Below are 23131 nucleotides of genomic sequence, written 5' to 3' on the forward strand. Positions count from 1 at the left end.
CAATAAGATCTTGTGGAAAAACATAAAAAAGAAAAAAATATGAACTTGGTCCTAGTGGAAAGTACAAGTCAACTAGAAATCAGAGGATCACAACATCTTAGTAACTCATTTTTCTGTATTTTAATTCTCCTTAGCGTGGATGAAGTAGGACTGCTGAAGGTAAATTCTAGGCTTCAGCAAGTGATCAGAAGTCGTAAGATTTATTTCTCATTATCATTAAAAATGTTTTAAGTTCTGTGTTAAGCATCATACAGCTTCATATATCATATATACATCACACAATCTTCAAGATTGTATTTCAAGGTTATCTCAAATTAATTTTGGATTTTGAAAACTAAAAAGCAAACTCAAATTTACTAGGGAAAAGTAGTCTGAATTAGTCAGTAGTTTAGGGAATATTTGAAAGAATATAATTTTATTAAATTAAGGTATATATATATATATAATACCTTGAGTTAGGATAGTATTGTTGTAAGTGGGGGGGGTTCTTTTAAAAGAATAGCAATAATGAATAATAATAACTAGTATTTCATTACAAATATTAACATAACAAACCTGGGAGACAGTTGATATTATCAACCCCATTTTATATTTGAGGAAAATGAAGCAGACAGTGGTTACATAACTTATCCAGAATCATGCATTTGGTGAGGTTGTATTTAAACTCAGGTCTTCCTAACTATGAACCCAGTGCTCCATGTATTGTTATGTTACTAGCTGCCTACATATTTATTATCATCATTTTTATTAGTTAATGATAATAGCTCACATTTTTAGAGCTTTAAAGTTTGCAAAATACTTTACATAAATTAATTCCATCTTTGCAAACCTATGAGATTTGTGCTTTTATTTCACACACACACACACACGATTTTATTTCATACAAACACATATGGCTATTTATTCATTTATTTATGTTGCTAGCAAGTTGCAAAGATAGTTTTTAACAATCTTTGAGTTTCACATTTTTCTCCCTTCCTCCCTTCCCTCCAACCTTCTTCTGAGAGAGAATAATCTAATAATGTTATACATGTCTATATTAGACCTATTTCCATATTAATCATGTTGAGAAAGAAGAAAAAGAACAAAAAAGAAAAAAACTATAAAATATAAAACAGATTTTAAAAATCAATTTTATATATTTTCAAAACATCACCTAATCATCTTCCATCCAGTTCTCTCTGATTCCCCGATCAGCATTCTGTCTACCATGCTGCCTCTAAAACAGTTGGTTCTTCTGATGATTTCATTTGCATTTTTTTCACCTAGGATGCTACTGCTTCTTATAACAAAGATATAATTCAAGCTGGACACTGGATATATTAACAATATTTTGAATTAGGTGTCACTATGGATAGAGTACCAGGTCTGGAGTCAGGAAGATCTCATTTCAAATCCGGCCACAGATTTTTATTAGTTGTGTGAGCCCTAGACAAGTCCCTTGACTTCTGTTTGCCTCAGTTTCTCCATGTTTAAAATGGATATCATAATAGCACCTACCTCCCACGAGTATAAAACAAGATAATAATTGTAAAATTCTTACATAGAAAGTGCTATATAAATGCTTATTATTATTATAAACTATGAAGTTTTAACAATATAAATATATTTTAACAACACATTTTTAAAAATAAATTTATTTTTTCAGCTTCATTCAAAGATGGTTGTCAACATCCATTTTTATCAGGTTTTGAATTACACATTTTTCTCCCTTATCCTTTTCCTCACCCCCCCCGACAGCGAATTGTCTAATATAGGTTATATGTGCATAACTATTAGCAACATATTTTACAGTGATTAATAAATTACATTTGAGAGTTTAAAGTTATAAATTTATCAATAAATTACATTTGGGTGAAGCTCTAAAGTATTATAAATTTATCAATAAAATGTAATTCATAATTTTTTCAACTGAATTATATATAAAAAAAGCCTTTGTTAATGAAAATAATTTTAAAGAATAGGTGACAACTGAACCTAAGTGCATACTCAGTTTTCTCCTTGGAAAGTTGAAAAGCATGAGGGGACAAAAACAGGAATGTAAGTTTCAGATAACAGAAAAGTCTGACATTTATTAGCTCTCCGGTATCTTCCTGTCTTAAAATTTGGTTTGTGACAATCATAGGAAGCAAGCTATACGCACGATCAACGTAGTTAGCATTGTTAGGCTACCCTGTAAAGGAATTATCTATTTTAGCCTTGTTTATTTCCATCTTCAGCATGCTAGCTATAATTTTTACAGTTGAATATTAGCATTAATTGTTAGTTGAAATTCATTTAGGAAATTCCCTAAAGTTGTATTTTTTTCAGATAGTACATCATTTGCTTCCAAATCATTTCTCAAACCATGTATCATATCATAACTCAAACCATGACTGGTGTCCATCAAAGGCAGTGTGGCAGAATAACAAGAATGTTGGGAGTGAGAGGGAAGGGGAAAAAAATATTGTTGAATATGGAGTCAAAGACTTAGTTTTTATTCCTGGCTCTGGCACAAAGACTAGTCACTTACTTCTCTAGGTCTAAGTCTCTTCATATTTAAAATAAAAAGGTAGGACTCTATAAGTTCCCTTGTCTGTAGTATAAATCTATGATTTATAAGAAACTCAATCTGATTTTTTCTAAGCACCACCTTAGCAAACATGCTAACAAATCATTTCGAAATGGATTTCTTATACAAGTGACCTAAAAGACAAATATGGGCTTTCCTCAACAATAATTAATTCCTTTAAAAGATATAGTCTCTCTCAAATTCGGAGAATGTACATTGGCTTGATTCTTTGCCATAGAAGTATTCTGTGGGATCATTAATCAAATATTCAATCAGTAATCCAAGGACTCTGTGCACTCCTAACCTATGATGCCTTTATGTGGAGACAGAAGTTGAACTTGTGATTTCATTATATAGGGACCTTCCTAATGAGGAAACTCTCTCTGCCAATGGATATTGGCACCTTCTCTAGAGCTTAATCTTGGAAAATTCGCCAAAGCATTGAGAGGTTGTGTCACACAGCCATATTGTGAGATGTGAGATCTAAATTCATGTCTTCTTGGTTTTAAGATTAGCTCTCTCTCGTGTTCTACCATACTCTCTGTGTATTCTGTTGTTTTTCAGTCATTCAATAATGTTTGATTCTATGTGACTCTATAGTACATCAGTACCCTCCATGGGATTTTCTAGGCAAAGATACTGGAGTTTTGGCCATCTACTTCTCCAGTGGATTAAGGCAAACAGAAGTTAAGTGACTTGCCCAGTGTCACAAAGTTAGCAAGTAACTAAGGCTGGATTTTGAACTCAGGTCTTCTTTATTCAATACTCAGTGCTCTATTCACTGAGTCACTTAGCCACCCCTAATAGGGCTATGGGAACATACTAAGCATTAAAGTGCAGCAGCAACAGCAAAAATTTTCACCAACACCCCTCTTCTAAATGATTCTACAATCCAAAAGAGTCTACAAGAATGTGGACATGTGGGAGAAAGCATTTAAAGCTGTGCCCAAAAAATTTTTCCATTTTTGCTATTTTTTCCAATTTATATTTGAAATTCTTGATATAGGAAAGAAAGGAATATTAATTTTAAGGATTCTCCCTGAAGTGAGCAGTTAATCAAGAAGACTCAACTTCATGGGTTCAAATTTGGCTTCAGATACTTATTAGCCACATGATTCTGGACAAGTCTCTTAGCCCTGTTTGCCTCAATTTCATATACATATATATATATATGTATATATATACATATATATATATGCAAAATGAATGAAGAAGGAAAAATCAAATAGCTTCAATATCTTTGCCAAAAAAAGTCATGAAGAGTCAGACATGATTGAAGTGACTGAACAATCTCCTTGATGAAAAGGGAACTGCTTGGTGCTAGTTTTAAAAGGGCAGATGGAATTCAAAAGGGAAAGGATGCCATTTTAATACTGTATTAGAGAAAGAAAAATATTGAATATTTTGTGGAAACAGGAAGAGGAAAGAGACAGCAAATGGAAGCTGTCAATTCTCCAGGGTGTCCATACCTTTCTTATTCCCTAGTAATAATTGCCCTGAGAATAGGGTGTAGAACTGAAAATAGAAATAGAATATAGTAGCTGCAAGAAATTGAATATGTATTCCAGATCTCAATATTTTGTTAGCTTTTCACCAAGATTTCACAAGATTCCAAAAGGAGGTATACATTATCCCAAGGTAAGAGAGACACACTCTCATTAATAGAATCTCCTTCTACTATATCCCTAATCATTCTTGCCTTGCCAGGCATTCAATGAGGGTGTAATGAGGAAGCTCATTTTTAGACCCTTCTGATTGCTAGGAAACTTTTTATTTTACCAGCCCATCTGGCTCTCTGAGTCTTTCAACCATTGTTCCTCATTTTACTCCCTAAAACTGAACTAAACAGAATACATTTGCTGGACAGATCTCTAAATACATATACTGATAACATGCCTTCCCTCAAATCTTCTCCTTCACCAGGCTAAATATCTTGGGATCTTTCACCATTCAATCTATCCTCCTCTAAACAGTTTAGCTCATTTATCCTTCATTAAGTGCCTAAGACATGATAGGCATCATGCTAGGACCTTGTGACATAAATACTTTTTAAAAATAGTTTCTACTATCCAAGAAATAAAAGTCTACTAGGGTGGGAAGGAGAAGTACATACAACATATATAAAATAAGTAAATACAAAATAGAATCAATATAAATACCAAGATATTGGACAGGTCACCAATGACTTAGAGAATCAGAAAATGGGGAATAATAACCCATATAACAATAGGAGATGCAATTTTAATATGTGGAGAGCATAGACTATGTGAGGAAATGTAATGTGTAATCAACCTACAAAGAGCCAGGCTTTCAAGGGCTTTAAATTCTAATTTAAATAGTTCGTATTTTATCTTAGAGGCTCTTTGAAAAGATGCATGACTTAGTCAAATTTGTGTTATAGAATTATCAATTTTATAACTGTATGGAAGATAGATTAAATTTCAGGAAGACCAGTTAAAAACAACTAGAATAATCCAGAAAAGAGATGAAAAATGACCTGAGTGATTGTGATATAAGTGGAAAGAGGTAGACTGATAGAAGAGATTCTGTGAAGGTATAATCAATAAGAAAATTTATTGATGTCCTTATTTAAATGTGGTACATAGAACAGATAATAATACTCCAAATGTGATATGACCATTGAAGAATTTCTCACTGTCCTAAACTAAAACGTGAAGCCCTCTTAAAGCAGTCTTTCTTCAATATAGATTTTGGGTGACTATTTTCCCTTAGACCAGGAGAGAGCCATCTTTAACCCAAAGCTATGATTCAGTTTTCAGGGAGGTCACATTGATCTTCAAGGATACCACAGCCCAAATAAGAAATTCTCAGAATCAAAGAATTTCAAAAATGCAAGAAATATCAGAAACTGCATAATTCAGTATTTATAAGCCCCTTGAAATTTATTCACATAGTATTTTGTTTTTATCCTTTTTTAAAAACTATGGCAGAGGTATAAATGCCACTTGTTTATTTGCACTGAGGTTTCTGCCATCAGATTTGGAACATTAAAATCTCATATAACATAAAGATGGATGCTTACTTATAATGCCACAATGGAGAGTTTGTTTCAAGAAAAGCTGTGCCATCTATGAAAGAAAATGTCTGTGACATTAGTAGTTTTTGAAGCATAAAGAACCTTATGAATACAAAAACTAGCTCATTTTCTGTTTGTGATGATTTGTAATAATCCCTGCCTTTAGAAGGGACTTTTCTTGGTCATGTGAATACTCATAATTAATCCAGCTGTTATATGAGCACTGTTAGAGCTGTCTCATGCAAAATGCTATTAATATCACCCACTAAGTCCTCAACAAGTCCAGGCTCTCTTTACAAAATTTAGGTATACTTTATCCCTTCCCCAACCAGTCTGTCCTTCTTTCACCTCTCCTTGGAAGAATTGCTAGTTGAGGAAGAGGAAAATTTGCCTTACCAACAGTATAGAATATGCAATTCTGGTATATCTCATAGCAGTCACCCATTATAAAAAGGTTAAAATCACTATTCCTCTCCCCGCCGACTGAGTCCTAGCTTTTTTATTGTAATTTAAAAATACATATCATTATAACATCAATAGCAGAAGCCATGAGATGATATAGCCACTGACACATACCAGAAAAATACTTATTTTAACATTTTTATTCTATGAAAAAGACAGGTTTTAATTAATCCATTTTGAACAAGAAAATCTTGAATCTTGAGTCTAATGTGAAGATACAGAGAAAAAGTTACAATAGAAATAGAAAAGTAGATAATAAAATAGAAAAGTATTGTTGCTATTCAAAGCAATAGTGATAAATAAATAAATTTAATAAAATCAAATATCTTCTAATTGGTGTCTCAATAAAATACCATAACTTCATAGAGTCTTCAACACTATTGATATGTTCATTTTTAGGTGAGAAATTTCCATATATATCATGATTATAGGGATGGGGATTGCATCTCTTGCCTCACTAAAATAAACAAGAAAAGAATCAGAATCATTCTTTGGAAGACAAAAGGAGTATTTTATTCCATTCTAATTTTATTCCAATTTATTTAAGTAAACAAATAAGATAACAAATTAAAATTTAACCTATTGACTAATTTAAATATCTGTAAGATATAAGGAAAACACATATGCAAGACATGTAATGTTTTCCCATTTCTTTTTTTCTTTATGGCTCTTGTAAATCCTCATTTCCTAAGCAACTTCCTTGACAAAATGTCAAATGAAAACTTTTTAAAGTGCTTGCTCCCTTTGCCAACTCAGATTGCCTTAAACTACTGGTAGCAGCTGGAAAAAGGGAGAAGCAATCCAAAAGACATGATCTCCAGTAAATAGAATATATTTTGCACATATTTTTGTTTTCTTGTCTCGGGTTTGCTATTTGAAATGTTTGAATATGATAATCAAGAAAAGTGTGTGTGTGTGTGTAGCATAAGATGATTATTCTAAGAGCTATATGTTTACACTTGGATAAGTGAATGAAGGTATCTATACCATTCTTTTCTTCTCAGGGTCATTGATGTAGAATAAAAATGCATGATCTCCACAGGGCATCTAAGTATCAAGAAGCTTAACCCTTATTTGGCTTGCTCATTTCTAGGTCTGGTTCTACCCCAGAGTCAGACAAAGCTCAGACCCTCACCCCTACAATGCAACAAAAAATTGGTAGTCAATGTTTGTCATATCTAATATTTTAAGAATACTGTAGCTAAAATGATCTGCTGAGTTTGATTTTGGTGACTACCCATCTAATTGCTAGTTAATGTAAAATCTGCTTTACTCTGTGGTTTCATTTTAAAGCATTGATAGAATAAAAATATTAGAGTCCCTTTAGCAGATTATTATTCAGTAAGAAAAAAATGTTCCAAGTTCTCAAAAAAATTCACATTTAAAACAACATGTTCTACCACAGAATAATGGTAGACTACCAAACTAGCCACGGAATAAAATACTCCTTAGGTCTGCCAGACAGTGATTCTTAAATCTTTTCTGGTTTGTTTCAGTAAGGCAAGAGATGCAGTCCCCATCCCCAGGATCATGATATCCACACAAATTTCTCACCTAAATGAATATAATAATGATATCAAAGAATCTATGAGGCTAGAGTGCTTTGGTGAGATGCCAATTAGGTATGATTTGGTTTTTATTAAATCATATGTCAATTTTAATATATGCCAAAACTCAAAGAACAGACATCCTTAAAAGCATTAATAATATAAGGAACTAGCCCACAGACCACCTGGAGAACCCTCACTGACCACTAGTAGTCCCTGAAACACACTTCGAGAACCACAGGACTAGGATAGCATTTAGAAAATTATACCTCTTGGGTATGAACTGGTGCCTTGGAGGTTTGAAAGAGTTGATGCAATGTGATGAACAAGTCTGATAATTGATACAAAATTCTTACATGAGTTTGGTTATCTACATTGTGCCAAACTTTCTATGACATTCTTTCTGTCTAATTGCATAGTCCTAGCCAGAGTCAACTCTGCCTCTAATGTCTGGTCACGTTGCCTAGCTTTCAAACAAGCTCAGAACTCAAAGAAGCCCAAAAAGAGAACCTTCAAACTCCAATTTTGAATTTTCAACACACAACCTAAAGGACTGAAAAACATCTTAAATCTTTAACTGTTCGATTTGTGTTTTAAAGTGAGCAATGTCAGACATTCTAAAAGAGCCATGAAATATATTCTAACTTTAAGCCACCATAATAAGACTACCCTAAATGTTAAAATTTAAACCTTTTGAAACAATGGAATCCTAAACTACAACAGAACTGGGCTATGATAGGATGATCAGTATTAAAACCAATTGCATTGCTTTGTCTCAAAGTAAAGGACAAAATATAAACTACACATGAACTCTCATTTTGAAGAATTTATTACTATAATAAAATATTCCTATATTATGTATCATTAAGAGGTAAATCTCTCATCAAATATTTACAAACTGACATATGTATATATATATATATATATATATATATATATATATATATATATATATACCTGATTTCAAGGAAATATTTATCAACTTTCACATTTTGGTTCATTGCTCCTTAGATAACCTAAGAAATATTTTCTATTTCACAAATAATCAATATACAAAATATGAGCTAATAATATGGAGCAACTACAGTGAATAAAAACCTGGACCTGGGATCAGGAAGATCTGAATTCAAATCCAGTCTCAGACACTAACTGTGTAACCCTGTGCAAGTTATCTGACTATAGTTTACCCCCATTCCCTTAATAGTCAAATGAACATATAATCACATATAACAAAAGGGTAGTTTTTTTAAGATTTCGTTTTTTTGAGTTTTACAATTTTTCCCCTAATCTTACTTCCCTCCCCCACCCCCCACAGAAGGCAATTTGCCAGTCTTTACAGTTTCCATGGTATACATTGAATATGATGAGAGAGAAATCATATCCTTGAGGAAGAAACATAAAATATAAGAGATAACAAGATCAAACAATAAGATATCAGGTTTTTTTCAAACTCCACAGTTCTTTCTCTGGATACAGATGGTATTCTCCATTGCAGACAGCCCAAAATTGTCCCTGATTGTTGCACTGATTGGAATGAGCAAGTCCATCAAGGTTGAACATCACCCCCATGTTGCTGTTAGGGTGTACAGTGTTTTTCTGGTTCTGCTTATCTTACTTACTATCAGTTCATGAAAATTCTTCCAGGCTTCCCTGATTCCCATCCCTCCTGGTTTCTAATAGAACAATAGTGTTCCATAATGTACATATACCACAGTTCGTTAAACCATTCCCCAATTGAAGGACATTCACTTAATTTCCAATTCTTTGCCACCACAAACAGGGCTGCTATGAATATTTTTTACAAGTGATGTGTTTATCCTTTTTTATCATCTCTTCAGGGTATAGACCCAGTAGTGGTATTACTGGATCAAAGGATATGCACATTTTTGTTGCCCTTTGGGCATAATTCCAAATTGCTCTCCAGAAAGGTTGGATGAGTTCACAGCTCCACCAACAGTGTAATAGTGTCCCAGATTTCCCACAACCCTTCCAACAATGATCATTATCCTTTCTGGTCATATTGGACAGTCAAAAGGGGTAGTTTTGAGGACCAAATAAAATAATATTTATAAACCACTTAGGACAAAGCCTAGGACAGAGTAAGTGCTTAATAACTGTTTATTCCCTCCTCTTCCCTGATAGGTAGAAAAGGCAGAAGAATTGATTTTATGAAACTAATACATTACCTCTGTGCTCTTTAAAATGTCTTCTAGGGACAGCTAGGTGGGGCAGTGGATAGAACACCGGCTCTCAAGTAAGGACAACCTGAGTTCGAATCCAGCCTCAGACACTTAATAATTACCTAGCTGTGTGACTTTGGGCAAGTCACTTAACCCCATTGCCTTGAAAAAAAACAAAAAAAAGTCTTCTAAGACCAGCAATAGGACAGTAATGTGACAGGAATGGAAATGACATTGAATAGATCGAAGCACATTTTCCAGATTGACAGTAATTTCTGTGGAACTCATGAGTCTATTTTTTAAACTAGTCAAATGAAACCTGTGCTTTGGTTTTTCATATGTAAAGGAAAATTTCCCAAATATTTAGAGCCCATTCAAAGTGGAATGAGTTGCCTCAAGAGGTAGTGAATTCCTCTCATTGCAAGTCATAAGCAATTGAAGCATCACCAATTATTTAGATATATTGTTGATGACATTTTTGTTCAGGTCCAGTCTGGACCTAGATGACCAATGAGATCCCTCTCACTTTCTATGATACTCAAAATTTCTGAACTATAATGGCTAGTTTTCTAAACCTTCAACATAGACTCATGGATAATATTTTGAAAATAATGCAACTGGTCTCTAGATTCAAACATTTTTTTTTAGGTTTTTGCAAGGCAAATGGGGTTAAGTGGCTTGCCCAAGGCCACACAGCTAGGTAATTATTAAGTGTCTGAGACCGGATTTGAACCCAGGTACTCCTGACTCCAAGGCCGGTGCTTTATCCACTATGCCACCTAGCCGCCCTGATTCAAACATTTTTGAGAGGAAAATTGGCACCTTGTTTTGATGGTTTCAAAAGAAGAAATATGCAGTTCACACAGCACATCTGTCTTTGAGCTTTAGGAGGGAATAATTTTTTAATTAATTTTTTTCAACTATATGCAAAGGTAGTTTTCAACAATCAATTTTTTTTTTTTAGTTTTTTTGCAAGGCAAATAGGGTTAAGTGGCTTGCCCAAGGCCACACAGCTAGGTAATTATTAAGTGTCTGAGACCGGATTTGAACCCAGGTACTCCTGACTCCAAGGCCAGTGCTTTATCCACTACAACACCTAGCCACCCCCAACAATCAATTTTTGTAAGGTTTTGAGTTTCATTTTTTCTGTCTCCCTTTCTTCCCTCCTCCTGATAGAGAGCAATAATGATTTTAAATATATTTCCATATTAATCATGCTGTAAGAAGAATCCAAACAAAAAGAAAAAAATCATGAGAGGGAATAAAACCATAAAACATAAAACAAATTTTAAAAATTGAAAAGCTTTGGTCTGCATTCAGAATCCATAATTCCTTTTCTGTCTGTGGATGGCATTTTTCATCACAAGTCCTTTAGAATTGTCTTTGATTATTTTACTACTGAGATTATGTACTACTTTGACTATAGTACTACTGAGATGCACAAGTCCATCATAGATGATCATCACCCAATGTTTCTGTTAATGTGTATAACATTCTTCTGTTTCTGCTCACTTCACTCAGCATCAGCTCATACAATCTTTCAGGCTTTTCTGAAGTCCTACTCCTCATGATTTTTTAATAGAAAAAAAAACAGTACTCCATTACGTTCAAATACCACAGTTTGTTTAGTCATTCTGCAATTGATGGGCATCCCCTCAATTTTCAATTCTTTGCCACTACAAAAAGAGCTGCTAAAAATATTTTTGTTCATGTAGTTTTTTCACCTTTTCTTGTGACTAGAGATACAGCCCTAGTACTGATACTGCTAGATCAAAGGGAATGTGCAGTTTTTTTGCCCTTTGGGCATAGTTCCAAATTGCTCTACAGAAAGGTTGGATCAGATCACAACTAGGAGGAGATAAATAAAAGCAGATCATTGAAATTTATTTAAATGATTACAAAATCATAGTCTATTTTGTTTATTTATGAGCATTTTATCTAATATTTCTTTGTCTACCAAGGACTTTCTAGTCCACTATTAGATCCCCTTTGGGCTCTGGATAATTCATCAGAGGAGAAGTACTAGAGATTTCATTTGGGAATTATTGCATTAGTAACATGTCACAAGTAGATAGACATCAATTTATAAGTGGGTAAGGGAATTAAATTTCAGCAGTGATAGATATGGAAACCAATTTACTCTAGAAAGACTGAAGAAATTACAGTTGAAAAATTTGCAAGATTTGACATATGTATTGATATGTACTCTTTTCATATACTTAATCTTAATTTGAAAAATTATACTTTCTTAAAATAATTCTTTTAAATTCTAAGTATATTTAAAAGGATTATAATATATGCAAATACATATACAATTAACTTCTATATTGAAAGAGTTAGGAATTCAGTGCCCCCAAGATCTGGAAAATTTGCATAAATTTTTTTACCAATCTGAATTTTTTTCTTTTTCTTTTTATGGCATAAAATTTGATTAAGTGTTTGGTCATAGGCTCTGTATCATCTGCTGGCCTTCATATGCCATCTGCAATTTTCACAAAATTCCCCAAAAATTTCCATTTAATTTCTTATGTCAATCCATAATATATGAAACCTCAAAGGGGAAAGTCACTATGTGGAAGGGATAACTGTATTTTTCCACATATTCATGTATTCTTTAGATTATATTCTCATTTTTCATAAATCAAAATTATTTGAGTGATCCAATTCAACCAACTTGTTTTTTTAAGATGAGATAAGTGAGGTATAGTGCAGTTGTGATTTGCTAAGGTTGACTCAATTAATAAGTGGTAAAACCTAGTCAAGAATCTAGTCCTAGGACTATTGCAAGATTCCTTCTCTTTCCCTCATCATTCTTTCCTCTACTATTGAACTATGGTTTACTTCTGTGAAATGAGCTCTGACTTCTGATCCTTGTTTAAAGAGTAAGTTGATTATATAACTTTTTTCTGTATTCCTTACATTTATAAAAATGAGGATAAAATCCATCTACCCTTGATTACTTTTCAGGGTTTCCATGAAACTAAAATGAAATACTACCACAGAAATGAGTGCTTTGAAAGGAAAAAAAATTCTATTTTCCTAATGATAAATCATCACTCACAATGAAGTTATTCCTCCTTTAGAATATATTTCCATTTTTTTTCATAACTTGCTCAAGGGAAAAAAAACCTCTTCTTAATAAGGTAAGTTCTCCAGTTCTTAGAATTCTTTCCACAAGTATATATTCATTTTTTGGCCATGTGATCATACATTTGTTTGTTATTTTTTTATGTTTTTGCAAGGCAAATGGGGTTAAGTGGCTTGCTCAAGGCCACACAACTAGGTAATTATTAAGTGTCTGAGACCGGATTTGAACCCAGGTACTCCTGACTCCAGGGCCGGTGCTTTATCCACTGCGCCACCTTAGCCACCCCCCACTGTGCCACCTAGCCGCCCCCATTTGTTTGTTATTTTGAAACCATAGTTGAATTTCATTAGGCCCAACAAATATTTGAAGAAGATTATAGCAACATACTTATGAAGTAGTCATATAGTCTCTAGTGAAAGGAGGCCATTACCTATCAAGAAAGGTTATGCAACTTTTAGATAACTGTAATTGAAGGAAAAATTTATCTTAATATAAAGCCTAAATTTGTCTGTTTGCATTTCTATATAGTCTCATAGTTTTGCTGCTTCTATATAGTAGAATTTCAAATACTTGAAGAGAACTGTTATCTTCTCCTCCCTACCCACCTACTCACCCCTGACAACCTTGGTCTTCTCTTCTCTAGGCTAAACATTCCTAATTCCTTCAAGGTAGCAAGGTTTCATCAAGAACATATCCTGCCAAATTAATCTATTTTGGTTTTTGATAGGATTGTTGTAGCAATAAATTGAGATAGTGCTAGAGATATAACTTATCTAGATTTGTTTCCAAAGCATTTAACAAAGCCTTTTAAACTACTTTACTACATACAGATTTGGAAATGGCCAAATGACTGATGAGTAGATGCTTAGAAGTTTATGTCTACTTGGAAAAAGGTCTCTAGAATATCTTAGATACTTATGCTTGTCTTGGGCTCTGTGTCATCTGCTGATCTTCAAATATCATCAGCAGCTTCCACAAAACTTTCCCCAAAATTCATATTTAATTTCTTTATGTTGATCTATGATATATGGAAACTTTAATGAGGAAAGTCACCACATAAAAGGGATAATTGTATTTATCTTTATATCAAGATTGTGCTATTTAGCATTTTTATCAGCAACTGGATAGCAGATTTATAAAACTAATCACTAAGATATTCAATAACAGGATCCATAAAGATCCCATAAGGCTAGAAGCTTGGACCCCAAAAAAGCTAATAGATAATATAAAAGCTACTAGAGATAAATGTAAATGTACTTGGGCTCAACATTTATTAAGCTCCTGCTATGTGCCTGCACTTAATAAACATTATCTTACTTGAGTCTTACAACAAATAAAATAATAAATGCTCTCATCATCATCATTATCATCATTATGCTCATTTCATTCTTGAGGAAAGTGAGTGAGGCAAAAGTTAATTGACTTGCCCAGTATTACATATCCTGAGTCAGCATTTGAATTCACATCTTCCTGATGCCAGGCTCAGAACTATATCTGCTGCAGAGCCTTGCTCCCTTAGTAACCAGGGAAAGGGATGATGGGTTGGGTTGCTAGATAACAGTTCTTCAGAAAAAGATCCCAGAGTATTAGTATCTTGCAAGTTCAATTTAAATCCACAATGAAAGCATGACACATGAAAAGTACAATCTTAATCTGCTCTGAAAAAGGATTAGTGTCCATGATTAGGGAAGTAAGAGCCTTGCCACCCTCTTTTTAGACTGTATATGAAGGACAGTGTTCAAGCTCATGATTAAGATTAAGAACCTCCAGAGAAGGGTAACTAGGATGGTGAGGAGATTGGAGGGCATGCCATTCGTGAAGGGCTTAATTGAAGGAACTAACCTGGAGCTGAGAAAATTTAGGATGACTCCAAAACCTGGGGTCATAGTTATATAGGCTGTCATGTGAGAAAGAGATTAATTCTATAGCAGAAATAGGAGCAATGAATGGAAGTTGATAAAAGAGTTATGCCTGATAAAAAGAAATACTTTTTATAATTAGAGAGTTGTTCCAAAATGGAATAGGCTGCCTTGAGGGGCAGTGAGTTTGTTCTCACTGAAGGTCTTTGAGAAAATCCTGGAAGATCACTTGGGCATGTTGTGTAGAAGGTTTTTCTTTAGGTATGTCTAGAACTTGAATGGCTTCTGAAGACCCTTAGCAGTTGTTGTTCAGATATGTCCTACTCTATGTGATCCCATCGACTTTTCTCAATGAGGCTTCTTTGGAGTGATCTGCCATTTCTTTCTCCGTGTGCTCCCATTTCACAGATGAGAAGCTTAGACATATAAGGTTTAAATTACTTGCCCCGGGTCACACAATCAGTATCAGAGACTGAATTTGAACTCAGGTATTTCAAGTTCCATTGTACCAACTGTATGCTCCTCTGAGTATACTTGAAGCTCTCAGTTGCTGTGATTCTGTGAAGGAATGTATTCTTAAAAGTTAAAGTTTTTGCAAAGTATAATATTAGTGCTATCATAATGAGAAGACATAGAGAGAAACAACACAAAATTGTTTTCTCCCATAGGAAAAATCAACTTAACTAAATTGTACCATAAGGGTGATTCCTGAAGACTATGCTGGAAAAATAAAAACCACAGCACATCCTATCAATTTATGGTTTATGTATGGTTTAATGAATGGAATATCTGCCATTCAATGACTAGCCTATCTTAATTTGTTAAGTTGATAAGATACCAACACCAAGTGGGTAATAAAATTGATTCATGATTTAGCTTCAACAGCTCTCAAACAGAACCTACAAAGTTGTACATGGTGGCATTCTATGTCAGAATGAGAGAGGTATGGGGTTTGGATGCATACAGAGTCATAGAGCTGGGAAGTAATGAAGAGCCATAGCATTTTAGAGCAAAGGGCCTTCAGAATTCATCTGGGCCAGCTGTTTCCTGTGGTTTCTGATTTTAAAAAAATACAAAAATAAAATAAAGCAGAAAGTCTGGCCTCAAAGGAAAGTGTGGGAAATTTAGAATGTCTAGTTGTGTAATACCAAACCTAATCTGAGTGATCCTTGTACAGCCTGCAAGTGAGCAATCAGTATGATACCAACTATGACCTCTAAGATCAGAAAACTCAGGGCTTATAGAACCTTTAGGTATTAAAAAAAAGGATCCTAGAAGGTCATCCAATCATTCCCCTGCTCTATGTCAGAACTGCATATAAACAATTCCAAATGGAGAATAATCTCATCATTTTATCAGCAATAATAATTTTTTCAACAATAAATTTCAATACCCTATTTAAAATCCTAAAATATAATCTTATTGAGACTTAGTAAATTAACATTCCCCCATGTATTTCCATAATCTATAATCCTTAGCATGTTTAAATCTTTTCCACTAATAGAATCAAACTTGAGAGAAGCAAGGTAGAATTAGTATATCGAACTATATATGACTATACATATGAGAGAATATATCTATATATAGACAAAGGGCCTAGGACTAAACCTATCATTTAACTGGTGTGAGGAATTCTGTGAATCTCCACCATTATAGGTGAGCACCTTCTCTGTAAATTGGAGCCTTAAATAGTAGCCTAGAAGCCTGAGATCTTAAGTGACAGAATCCCACAGGCAGTATGTGTCCAAGTCAGAACTTGAAATCATGTCTTACTGGTTTCAGGTCAGATTTCTATGTATTATGGTATTGTGCCACTTATTTAATAGAGAAGTGTTCTTATTTAGAGAACTTATTAGGAGGGGTAGGATTTGAACCCAGATCAGCCTGGCTTGTAGGTCATCTCTATATACACTCTATCATGTTTTATCTCAACAATAAACTTATCTGTGCATATATATATACATATATATATATATATATATATACATTTGTTCATATGATAGAGAAACGTCTATCATATGTTGGGAAAGATTTATGAAAGAAGATGGATAATCATGGAGGGTGGCAGTGTTCATCAGTATAGGGGATAGCCATATCACTGACTCAATTGAATTGTTGAAATATATATTTTTGCATGTGCAAATTGTTGTTCAATCATTTTCTTTGGGATTTTCTTGGCAGAGATATGAAGTAGTCTGTCATTTCCTTCTCTAGTTCATTTTATAGATGAGGAAGCTGAAACAAAGAAGGTTAAGTGACCTGTCCAGAGTTAAACGGCTAATGTATGAGGTCAGATTTTTAACCCAGGAAGAGAAATCTTCCTGACTCCAGACTTGATATTCTATCTATTGTACTACCCTTGTTTAGATGAGACTCAGAGAGGACAGCTTGCCTACCTTAACACTGCTGCTTAATAACAAAACTGGGATGAGAACTCAGGACTTCTAATTTCCAGTTCACTGATCTTCCTAGTGCACCACATGCACTTACTTCATAAACTATCTTCACTTTCTATGAAATCTCTAAATCTGTGATACTGTCATGAATAATGATCCTATTACTTGACAAGCAATATTCACTTCCACTTCTTTTAGAACCTTAGATATCTAAACACCCTTTACTATTAACATTGCCATCCCATCTGTTCCATCCTCCCCAACAATGGAGAATCTACTTTGAGTCTCAGTTTCTCTGTAAAAATAAGGATAACTGAAGAGGAGAAAGAGAATGAGCATTCAATTTATATTATATTACATTATATTACAATATATTATATTATATTACATTATATTACATTTTATATATACACCCATTATACATGGGACACCATGCTAAATACTTTGTTAATATCATTCATTTGATCCTCACAACTCTGCTATTATTAACCCCATTTTATAGCTGAAGAAACTGAGACAAATAGCTTAAATGACTTGTCCAAGGTCAGTTTTGAAACTTGGTTTTCCTAACTCTAGGCCCAGAATGCTAGCTATCACACCATCTAACTATTTGCTATATTATACTGGATAATTGCCAAGGTCTTTTCGGTGCCAAAATTCTATGAATTTATGTACAGGAAAAAGACTTCTTTTCTTCCCCTTTATTCTGCCTAATGGAGAAAAGAAAAAGATTTCCTCAGTTTATTTACAAAACTTCTTGGAATGAGAATGAGCTGCTTGTGGTTCCTGTGGCTTTTTCAGGGTTTTTTTTTTTCTCCAGGCAGAGGATGCTGGTCAACTGAATGACCTCTCTACATCTAAACCATGCTCCCTTGTGGTCACTCTGTTCAGTCTCATTGGTTCTATTCCTTAATAAGTCTAACAGGATTTGTGTCCATGGTAAAAGGTTCTCTAAGTCACCAAAATTATTTGAAAAGACAATTCTGATAAGGGTGAAGTGTTCAGCTATGAGTAAGAGTTTTCCATTGCAACCATTACCATTGTCACCAATATAGGATGGTAATGATGAAGAGCCTCTTTATACTAGATCTACTATCCTCCCAGACCCTCAGACTCATAATCAAGATATTATCCTCAATTCCTCCTTATCTCTCAGTCTCAATCTCCAAGTTGTGCTAAGGAGTATACATTTCACCTTTGCGTCATCTCTAGAACATGCTTCCTTCTCTCCACTCATACTGCTACCACTCTATTAATAGCCCTCATCACTTTTGGCCTGGATGATTCCAATGAAAATCCACTGCTGGTGGGTCTACCTACCTCAAATATTAATTAATCCTCCATTAAGCCACCAAAGTGATTTTTCTAAAATGCAGATGCAAGCATATCACCCCCACACACACACACACACATTTACACCCCTAAACTGTGATACCTCAAGGATCAGATACAAAATTCTCTGTTTGACTTTCAAAGCCCTTCATAACCCAAGCTCCTCCTTTTCTAATCTTCTTAATTACTCCCTGCCATCTACTCTTTAATCCAGTGGCATTGGTCTCCTGTCTGTTCTGAGAACAAGATACTTCATCCCTTGGCTCTGGGCATTTTCTCTGACTTATTATTCCATGCCTGGAATGCTCTCTGTCTTAGGCTTGACCTTCTGACTTCCCTGGCCTCCTTTAAGTCCCAATTAAAATCCTCTTTTTTGGAGGAAGCCATTCCCAACCTCTTTTAATTCTATTTTCTTCTCTCTGTTAATTATTTCCTATTTATTCTGTGTGTAGCTTGCTTTGTATATATTTGTTTTATTTTTGTTTCCTTATTAGATTGTAACCTTCAAGCCAGGGACTGACTTTTGCCTCTTTTTATATTCCAGTACAATATTGGCCTGATATATCATAGGTACTGAGTAAATGTTTATTGTTTGAAGGTCCTCTGAATCAGCCAAGTCCCAGTATATAGTATTTGAGTGTGGACCCCAGACCTATACTTAAAACCTTTCCTGAATAGTAGACTTGTTAGACCTCTCACTCCATCCTTATTAAATTCAATAAAAATAGTTGTTAATATATTATATTTATTAATATATCATTTCTATATCATAGGCACTATACAAAGTGTTTGACATTTATTATCTCATTTGCTCCTCACAATAATTCCAAGAGGTAGGTGCAAGTATTATTATTATTATTATTATTATTATTATTATCCCATTTTACAGAAGAAGAAACTGAGGTAAAATGGTCATACTAAGTATCTGAGGCTGATTTTTTGAATCTCTTCTTAAATACAGGCCCAGAGTTCTATCTACTTCATTACCTAACCACCCCTTCCCTAATTTTACAGGGAAACACCAGAGTGAGATTTTGGTGGTGGCATAATAGAATTATTTACCTTTCACTAATGGAGGTAGCAGAATATAGCGGCTATATTGTTTGGAATCCAGAAGACCTGAATTCAAATTCTCTCTCTGACAATCATTAGTTATATGACCCTGGACAAGTCATTTAACCTTTATGTGCATCTGCAAAGTCACAACTAGTAGAGAGAGAGTGCCGTACACAGATGAAATCACAAGCCCTTTAGATAGTTATCATTAAATGCATTCGTGGATGCACAGTCACCTTACTGAGTTTCAATATCCTTATCTGTAAAATGAAAAAGAAATGAGCCAAAGATCTTCTTTCTTAGATTCTTTCTAGTTCTAACAATCTTTAAGTCTAAAATTATAATAGATTCAAATGAATAAATAGTTGAGTGAATGAATTTTTGAAAACACTTACTATGTGTTAAACACTATGCTGAGTACTGAAAATACAAATAATGAAATTGTTATTATACCAAAAACTTTATAGTCTAATAGGAGAGATAACATATATAGGGAAATGGAGGCCAAGGAGTGCAGTTTTTATCTGAGAAGTAACAGAAATGGTGAATTGGTCCATTCAGTCAATGGCATACCCTTTTTTTGGAAGGAATATTACTTATAGTGATTTGATTACTATGATTAGAGTAAGAAGGTGAGAGAAGGGAGTGTATCTCCTGTGTCAGAGTGAAGGTGATTGACTGGATGAGAATGAAGCATAGTACAGTGGGGGCGGGGAGCACTGGTTATATATATAAAATAGGTCTAATGTGTTTCTACTCATTCACCAAACCAGATAGCGCAGTTCCTGGGTAAGAGTTCCAGAACTGACTGGATTATATACAAAATCTATGCTTCACAAAGATGAAGAATTTTTCCTTTGGAATTCCAGACAAGAGTATGACAAGAACTGACATACTTTAAAGGATACAGCAATGGGGGAAAAGAAGCCACGTAAAATAACAGAGACAGGAAATAACTTAAATTCAACCAATTCAACCTTCCATTCTCCACTCATCCACTCTCCCTACTCCACCCCCCCCCCATACACACACATACACACAACCATATACATAAAACTATATAGGACAATGGCCAATGTCAAGCTAATAGCTGTAGGGGAATCTAAAAATGTTATGGATGTCAACTAGACAATAACAGTCTAAATTAGTGTATCTGAAACTATTCATATTGGCTGACAAGCATCTTTCAACTCAGAAACTGAATGACATCAGCCTTTTCAACCTGGATGATATGAGATATCTTTGCATTTCTCCTTCTGCGGAACTGGTAGAGCACTCTTAGATGCATAACCTTCACCTTAGGGGAGGAGAAGGGCAATATATAAAAGGGAAGAGCAGCAAAATACATTGTCCTGTATTACACAAACTCATACAATTCAAGGTAGATTATTACAAACCCTACATATGCTTTATGTTAGAAAAATGAGGAGATAAATGCCCCAATTTTTTCTCAACATCAGGTTGTAATTAGGAGAGATTAAACACATGCCCTGGCGAATGTTCTAAGGAAAGCATTGGGGTGGGCACGAAAAGTCATCTCTTTAGGTTTATGTTACATTGGATTCAAATAATCAGTTTTCCTGACACAATAGAATCTAATGGAAAGGAAATGAGGTCAAAACATATTGCCTATACTAAACCCAACATCTCGTGCACTTCATTGGCTAAGCTTAGGGAATTAAAGCCAAATTCTTCACTCAGTTGATTAACAAATGTAATTGCTATTTGCCAGACACTGCAGAAAGTACTGAGGTTGCAAAGACAAAAGCAAAAATCCTTATCCCCAAATAGATAACATAATAAGTGGGAGGAAGGAGGAGGGAGTAGATGGAAGATGGAAATAATGGGATAGCATACATGGAGGGGAGGGGGTTGTTTAGGTAGAGAGGAGATGTAAGAAATGCTGTAGAGTTTGGTATAAAAGGTGGATATGTGGCTTAGTGAGAATTAAGAATTAAGGATCCTGAACACTGATTTTGTGAATCCCGAATGACTAGATGTAGCACAGTGCTAATCACCTGTCAGGTAAATTATAAGCAAAAATAATGCCTGTGATTTCCCCCCCAAAAAAAAATAAAACAAAAACATAACAATCTGAAAATAGACACAAACCTAAAAGAAAAAAATAAGTCATGTGTTACAATTTTTTTTCTGGACACAACACATCAAGGGTAATCTCGAAATTGCTATGGATTCTATATAGTTTCCTGCAATTTAACTTTTCTATAAGCTATAAATAGGCCAAAGATGGTTTTGAAGTTTTTTGAAAGTAGTGTTTGCATTAAAAATACAGCCATAAAAAAACTGATTCAGCAAATACTAAGGACCCACTACTGTATTTCCCCGAAATAATAGGTCTTATGTTCATTTTTTGCTCCAAAAGATGCATGATTTATTTTCAAGGGATGTTTGAAAATAGGCAATCATTCATGCAGGAATCATTGTTTGATCTATTCTTCCCTTTGCAAGGAAGCTCTTCATGTCTTTAGAATAGCACAGGCTTGCTGAAGCCCAGACTAGAGACCCCTTTGGCCACCTCGCAAAACAAGTGACAGCATTAAATTGACTGTTTCCATATAACTACTTGTGTATACCAGACTTTTTCAAGAATGTAAATGCCAGAAACATTCTCAATCTTATCTATCTCACTCTTAGTGAGGATTAGAGGTGGGGATTTCTTTCCATCCAGACATTAGCAAGTACCTCCACGTTATTCATATCTGTTTTTCAACTGGTCATTTGGAAATAAGTTTACATAGGCGTTTACCTCTCATCCAGAGGCAGCTGCTTGAGAATTTACAAACAATTATAACTTACCTGATCATTTATTTTAAGGATTACTGTCAATAATATTTATTTATTTTAATATGAATATTATTGACATTTGATATAAATATTATTTATAATTCAATCCATCCTTCATGTGTTGCAACAAATGTACTAATTATAGCTTATATTATAATTTATTTTAAATATTAATGCCAAGATATTATTTATTTACATTTAATTACATATTAATAGTACTATTTTATGATTTAATACATCCCTCGTGTTGCAACAGATGTATTAAATGAGTCTGTCTGGCTAACAATCTTATTTTGGGGGTAGAGCTTATAATACAAGTATCCTGAAAAAAATCATGCTAGGGCTTATTTTTCCAGTTAGGACTTATTTGGGGGAAAATATGGTATGTAGGGAGCCTATGCCAGGTGCTGAGTGTGCAAAGATAAAAACTAGCAGCTGCCCAAAAGAGGCTTACTTCCCACTAAAGAGGAAACATAGTTAAGTAGATACAAAATATACATACATAGTTAAGTAGATATAAAATACAGATATAATGGGATTATATTGACCATGGACCATGCATATATATATGCATATATGGATGTGGATATATGTCTATGTCTATACAAATATATATAGACATATACATATATCCATATACATACACACAACACACATGTATGTGCATATAAACACACATTTTATGTGCATATATATATATACACATGCATTACACACACATACACACACACACAAAGTATTTCAAAAATATTTTCTGCAACTGAAATGATATCAGCCACTAGGGTGATATACAAAAGTATCATGTAGGTAGGAGGAAA

The 23131-nt window shown here is 34.1% G+C and overlaps 1 protein-coding gene across 1 annotated transcript in view; it reads left to right on the forward strand.

Annotated features, from left to right (window-relative positions):
* The window catches only part of RSPO3 (R-spondin 3), a 642258-nt gene that overhangs the window by 19031 nt on the left and 600096 nt on the right, over positions 1-23131 (forward strand). The window lies entirely within an intron of this gene.

Source organism: Macrotis lagotis, chromosome 5 (assembly GCF_037893015.1).
Source record: "Macrotis lagotis isolate mMagLag1 chromosome 5, bilby.v1.9.chrom.fasta, whole genome shotgun sequence".
Classification (NCBI taxonomy): Eukaryota; Metazoa; Chordata; class Mammalia; order Peramelemorphia; family Peramelidae; genus Macrotis; species Macrotis lagotis.